Source organism: Orcinus orca, chromosome 8 (genome assembly GCF_937001465.1).
Source record: "Orcinus orca chromosome 8, mOrcOrc1.1, whole genome shotgun sequence".
Lineage (NCBI taxonomy): Eukaryota > Metazoa > Chordata > Mammalia > Artiodactyla > Delphinidae > Orcinus > Orcinus orca.
The window spans coordinates 28921550-28928337 of NC_064566.1; the positions used below are offsets into that span (position 1 = coordinate 28921550).

The window sequence follows — 6788 nt, forward strand, 5'->3', positions numbered from 1 at the left end:
GACATTTGCCTCTAGAATTATTGGCATGTGAGCAGTGAGCAGTCGAACCTATGTTCGGTAGTTACAAGATACAAGAGCATAATAATGAGGGGCAATTGCAATTATCCTGAATTCCAGGCCACCTGAAAGGATAAGGGAAGAAAAGGAAGAAACAAAAAAGAAAAACAAAAGCACACAGTCTAATGTGCAAGAGAAAGTCATCATAATCCTTTCTTATGATAACTTTAATTAATGGCTTTGTGAGGTTGTAATTTTATTTTTTCCCAGTTAGCTCTCTAATATGCATTTAATTTGATAAAACAAGTGTCCTACACAACGAAATACTTCTGTTACTGAGATGTCTGTGAGGCACCTAGCCTAGACAGAGACAGACAATGTCTCCCCCCACTAACTTGATAAGGCTTGTTGACTTGATGCTACGTAAGGCAAAAATGTGTGATTCAGTTATGAAAAACATGAAAACAATTAAAAACAACAGTATCTTAAGGAGTAATAATAAATTAGGAACTGTTAATGAACAGGAATTTATTATAATTATTGACCATATCTTAATTTGTATGAATATAGGTGCCTCTAAGGTAAAGCTTCACTTGACAAGCTCAGTTAGAGTGACTTTCATAAGGGCAAGGAAGAATGTATTTGTCTAAACTGTATCTGGCATAATCAAATGATTAAATTGGATGTGAAAGAAAGGAAAAAAGTACACAGATAAACCTGTGAGACTGACTGCTATTATGGAGGACTGCAGGTCTGACATGAGAACAAAGTGTAGGTGGTGCCCAGTGATTCACTCACGAAAACAGTTGAGAGCAAGCAGGGAATAACATTTATAACCCTAGATGCACAGATGCCAATTTCCAGAGCAAGGGTAGTAAAGTAAACTTGAAATTTTGACATGTAATGATTTCTTTTATGAACTAATAAAATTATATACATATATTCATATATTTTTATATATACATAATTTTTATGTGTTGAGAATGATCTTCAGACTGAAAAAAAAGCATAACGAACATTATTGGTAAGAGGAACTTCCTATTATGTGTAGTTGGATGAATTATAGGAAAGCACCTGTTGAATTAAATGAGGCTACATTTCAGGCTACTAAAAAACCTGTGTTTGAAATTATTGTGCTGTTTTCGACGGTCTTGGTGCCACAAGGCTGCAAATAAACAGTGGTTCTTATTTTTTAAAAAGAACAGTAATTAGCTACATACAAACTTTAGACCTTAAAGCCTCAGGTGAATCTCAAGCACAATTTCATAATTATTAAAGAAGTGGGGCTCTCTGCTCTTCCCTCTTTGACAGACAGTTGCATCTTCTTGTGCAATACTGGCCCCATCCCTGAGACAGTCATGAAGGTCAGAGTAAATCGATTTGTCCACATTGGATGCCTGGTCGCCAGGATGCTTTTAACTCTGTCAAAATGGATATTGCACATCAATGACCCCTTCACTGACCTCAGCTACATGGTCTACATGCTCCAGTATGATTCCACCCATTGCAAGTTATGACACAATCAGGCTGAGAATGGGAAGCTTGTCATCAACGGAAGGCCCATCTTCATCTTCTAGGAGCAAGCTTCCACCCACATCAAATGGGGTGATGCTGGTGCTAAATACGTTGTAGAATCCACTGATGTCTTCACTAACTTGGACAAGGTTGGGGCTTATGAAAGGATGGAGCCAAAAGGGTCATCCTCATCTCTGTCCATTCTGCCGATGTCCGCATGTTTGGGCATAAATCATGAGAAGTATGACAATAACCTCAAGATTGTCAGCAATGACTCCTCTACCACCAACTGCTTGGGTCCTCTGGGCAAGGTCATCCATGATGACTTTGGCATGATGGAGGGATTCATGGCCACGGTCTATGCCATCACTGCCACCCAGAAGATCGCAGATGGCTCCTCTGGGAAGCTGTGGTATTATGGCTGTGGGGCTGCCCAGAAGACCATCATCCCTGCTTCTATGGGCACTGCTAAGGCTGTGGGCAAGGTCACCCCTGAGCTGAATTGGAAGCTCACTGGCATGGCCTCCCAGATCCCAAATCCCAGCTCCAATGAGTCAAGAATCTAACCTGTGGTCTGGAGAAAGCCACCAAATGTGATGACATTGAGAAAGAAGGTGGTGAAGCAGGCAATAGAGGGCCCCCTAAAGGACATCCTGGGTTACACTGAGGACGGGCTGCCTCCTGCGACTTTAACAGTGATACTCCCACTTTCACCTTTGATGCTGGGCTGGCACTGCCCTCGGTGGCTGCTCTGTCAAACACATTTCCTGTTATGACAATGGGTTTGGCTACAGCAAAAGGGTGGTGGGCTTTATGGTCCATATGGCTTCCAAGGAGTAAGAGATCCCTGGACCACCAGCCTCAGTGAAAACAAGATAAGGAAGAAAGAAGCCCTCAGTTCCTAAGGAGTTCTTGCCCCAACTCAATCCCCCAACACACTGAGAATATCCCATCCTCAACAGTTTCCATCCCAGAGCTCCTGAAGAAGAGGGAGAGGATTAGGGAGCCCTACCTGGTCATGTATCATCAATAAAGAACAATGTGCACAGTCAAAAAGGAAAGGAAAAAAAAAAAGAGATAGTCTGCGAACATTAGAAATGAAAGTGGAGATCCGCAGAAGTAGGAGGAGTTTATAAAGGATGAGTCAGGTCAGACTAGCTTCATTCTCCTTTGGACAAAAATTCTAAAGAGGTGGCTTATGTTCATCTGGATTAAGCAAGGCATTTGGCACAGTCAAAACAGAAACATAACCTGGATAATCGTACAGGGAAATAGATTCATAAGTAAGTGCCTAACAACCATATCAAAGATCCCAGTTACTGAACTGATTAATTCCTAGAGCACAATTTTCTATTGTTTATCAAAGGTCTCTCTTTTTTTTTTTCTTTCTTTTTAAAAATAGCTACCACACTTGAGCACCTACTATGTGTTAGGCATTGTGCTAATCCCCTGACATGAATTTTATCCCCACAATAACCAAAAAGATAGATAGTTTTCAAATTTTACATTACCTAAATTGAAAGATTGGTCCAAGGTCACCAAGCTATAGTCAGGAAGTACAAGCTTTTCAAATATGCAAATTACATGAAGCTGGAGAAAGAACAAATATGTTGGACTCTAGAATCGGGCTCTAAAAGAATCTAAACTCATTAGTACATCAGATTAAATATGAAATTCATAGGTATTTTATTTGTTAACAAGCTCATTCTGAGTCAGGAGTGTTGACGTGGCTGCTGAGAAAATGAAAAGATTCTGAGGTCTTACTGTAGGATAAGATTATCTGAAGAAAGGGAGGTGGCACGCTTGTTTTTTTCAGTATTTTCAGTTCCAAACTCTATACCTTAATATGGGGTGCATTGATCAGGATTTTTTCCTTGTTAATGACAGAGACTCCATATGCAAGAAAGGAATTTTTTGGCTTACAGGGCTGAGAAGAGTTTTCAGGTAACCTACAAACCTGGAGAAAGAGCTGCTAGAACCTTGACTTGAGGGATGGAAAACAGGGTCTCAGAGCGAATTTCTCATCTCTGCTTATCACTGCTCATTTTGCATGCTGGTCTTACCCTCTGTTATTTCATACAGGCCTTCACCACTGTCAGGGACCATTACTATCAAGAGTCTCAGCTTAGCTGTTACAGTGGAAAGAGAAAGCTTCTGGCCCTGTACCCTGACGGCAATCCCTGAGAAGAATTCTGTTTGGCCATGCTGTAGCCATATAGAAACCTTTGTCCGAATCACTACTGTCAGAGAGATGGGGTAATATGGTTGGCCATGATTTTGTCATATGATCACTTTCTTGGCCAGTGGCTGCCTAGGGTGTGGGGAAAAGCAGAATCTGTTACTAGAAGAAAGAGGATGAAGAGCTGGCTGAGCACATCACACTTGGTTTATTAACTTTGGACATGTTCCAAGAGGAACAGGGAAAGGGAAGAGAATAGAAACTGCACTACGAAGACCAGATGAAGAACCAGAGATAGTTACTCTTGAAAAAAGGAAAGTTCAGAGAAGACAAAAGGATTGCTAAAAAAAGAAAAAAGAAACAACGTCTACATAGTTCAAGGGACAGAATCTGAACATCCTCATTGGAAGAAGGATTTCATTTTTAAGATGTTTTCAACTTTATGATATTTTAACTTTCAAAGCCAAGAGCTGTCCAAGGTGTCTCTAGATGACATAGGAACTCTGTCATTTCCATTTTGAAGGCATAAGCTGTTTTACCACTTGACAGGGAAGTTGCAGATGTGTTATGAGTATCAGATGAATGGCTGGACTAAATTACTTTAAGTAAGAGAGAAGCAATGGCTAAACCTAGATTTTAAAGTCAAATATGAATATGAATCTAAGCTTTGGTACTTACTATTTATGTGAAGTTGGACAAACTGCCTACTCCCTTTAAGCTTCTTTTTTTTTTTTTTTTTTGTGGTACGCGGGCCTCTCACTGTCGTGGCCTCTCCCGTTGCGGAGCGCAGGCTCCGGACGCGCAGGCTCAGCGGCCATGCCTCATGGGCCCAGCCGCTCCGCGGCATGTGGGATCTTCCCGGGCCGGGACACGAACCCGTGCCCCCTGCATTGGCAGGCGGACTCTCAACCACTGCGCCACCAGGGAAGCCCTTAGCTTCATTTTTAAAATGGAGATTGTTATTATTACCTTGCAGGACTACTGTGAGTAGTGGCGATACCCTACAGAGAATTCCTTCTTCATTGGTAACTCTTAATAAATTATAGTTTGTGTATAAATATGCACACACACGTATATCCTGAGATTCTCTGACATCCTTTAAATATGGAAGCATGCCAAACCCAAACCATAATAAACCCTTACATATGCACAGATCATGGCTATGCAAGTACCTGTGTGTTTGGAATGAGAGAAAGACCAGGAATGCAAGGGCAGCTGAGTGCATATAGTAAGAACGTATCAAGAAAATGTATCAAGACTGTCCACCATCTTGGAATTTACTGTCCTGAAATCCTAGCATCCCTTTGGTAGCTTTCAGAAAATTTGGATTAGCAAATAGGATCTAAACATGTATTTCATGAGGATTAAATGAGATGATAAGTGCAAATTTGCTTAGAAAAATTCCTAGTACCCAAGGAATTTTATTACCTCTCAATAAAATTTTATTATTATTTTCATTAAAGGTTTATCATACAGTCTCCTTCTACTATAATATGAGCTTCTCAAGACACAATTCATGTCATATTAATCTTTTTCCCAAGACTTTAGTATAATGCCTGGTGCTTTCTAGGCACTTACATAAAAGATGGGAAAAAAAGGAGTTATGGTATCCAGGACTAAAAACACACGATGAGGCCACAAAATAAAAATTATGACACAAATTGGCGTGTGCATTTCCATGTGCAAGCTTGGAATAGACGTGAGAGAAATGAACTCTAATTGGTAATAGAAAAGGTGGAATACATGGAAAAACAAATGAGGACCAAAAAGGGTAGAGGTTCAGAGGATAAAACTAACAGGCAGAAGTATGGCATTCTAATTCCGTATGTTTCAGAGGCTGATATCTGTGTAACTCAAATCAGAAATATATTAATAATTCCATGAAGATGTTCACTTTCTATATTATATATCTGTGTCTGATGCCTTCAGGATTTAAGTTCCCATGATCAATTTCAGTTTGATATAACATTTTCATGTTCATTATGTCTGCTTTCTAAACCAGGGCCAAACTAACACCTAGTAGATATTTATGCCAGGCTTGATTCACTCAAATTAACTGCCTGGTCCCTGTAGACATTTTGTGTTTATCACTCTTGCTCTAAAGAAGGGCTTTCCAATGTTTTCTATGCCATGACACACATACAAAATGGTAACACTTTATTTGTAGAGCCATTGAGCTACTGGAAGAAGCTGCTAAGAGAATGTCCTCAGAGTTCCAGCTGCCCCAGGCCCTGCCCTGCTGCCCCCAGGTTGAGGGGAACAGTATTTCAGCAGACCTGTCACCAACTGGGGCTATTAGTGGGACAGGTCACCCCAGTTGGGAAGCTCTGCTCTCAACTCTCCCTGTAAAGAGATGGACAGAGCAGGTTTAATAGATTTGTTTATTCAATGTATAGGGTAGTTACACTTCTAGGCAATAAGACACATCAGTGAACAGGACAGAGTCCCTACTCCCTAGAAAATAGGCTGTAAGTGGCTAAGTGACCCAGTCAATTCTACAAGACTCAGGGGGCCAGGGCTAGACTCTGTATCCCCAGACACAACTCATAGTAATTGCCAAAGGAAGAAATGCTAGAGGGTTTATTCTATATAATTATATTTGTCATTCATGGTGAGGAAAGTGACTACCAAGTTCTCTAACTTAAAAGTTTGTCAATATGTGCTCTGCTAATTTGGAATGTGAGAGAAATTTTCTTGGTTAAAGTCTGAACTTGAAACTTTTCTCAGTTAATGAGTATGTTAAAAGAAAGAAAAAAAGATTGTTGGGGTCAGGACATCTCTGATACATGCAGGCTAATCTCTTTCTTGTGAGAACTTCAATATCGAATATCTACCATCATCTTTTGGTGTGGATGACATTCCTGCTCATGGTGGGATAGTAGAAGGGGGAGGTGATAGATTGTCACCAGCATTAACCAGGTGAGAAAGGATCCTGCTATCACTAAGATGAGATAAGCCTGGCAGAAAGCACACTTATACTGTTTAAGAAAGTAAAATTTTAATGCACATGATCGTTAATTACAGAAGCATCTTCAGTTTTCATTAAAGCTGGTCCCTGAGGATCTCTACTTGGGAACACTTTGTTAAATGACTTATT

General features: G+C 40.3%; 1 pseudogene; it reads left to right on the top strand.

Annotated features, from left to right (window-relative positions):
• Positions 1-1436: 1436 nt before the first annotated feature.
• Positions 1437-2352, top strand: LOC101283625 (glyceraldehyde-3-phosphate dehydrogenase-like; annotated as a pseudogene).
• The last annotated feature ends 4436 nt before the right edge of the window (positions 2353-6788 follow it).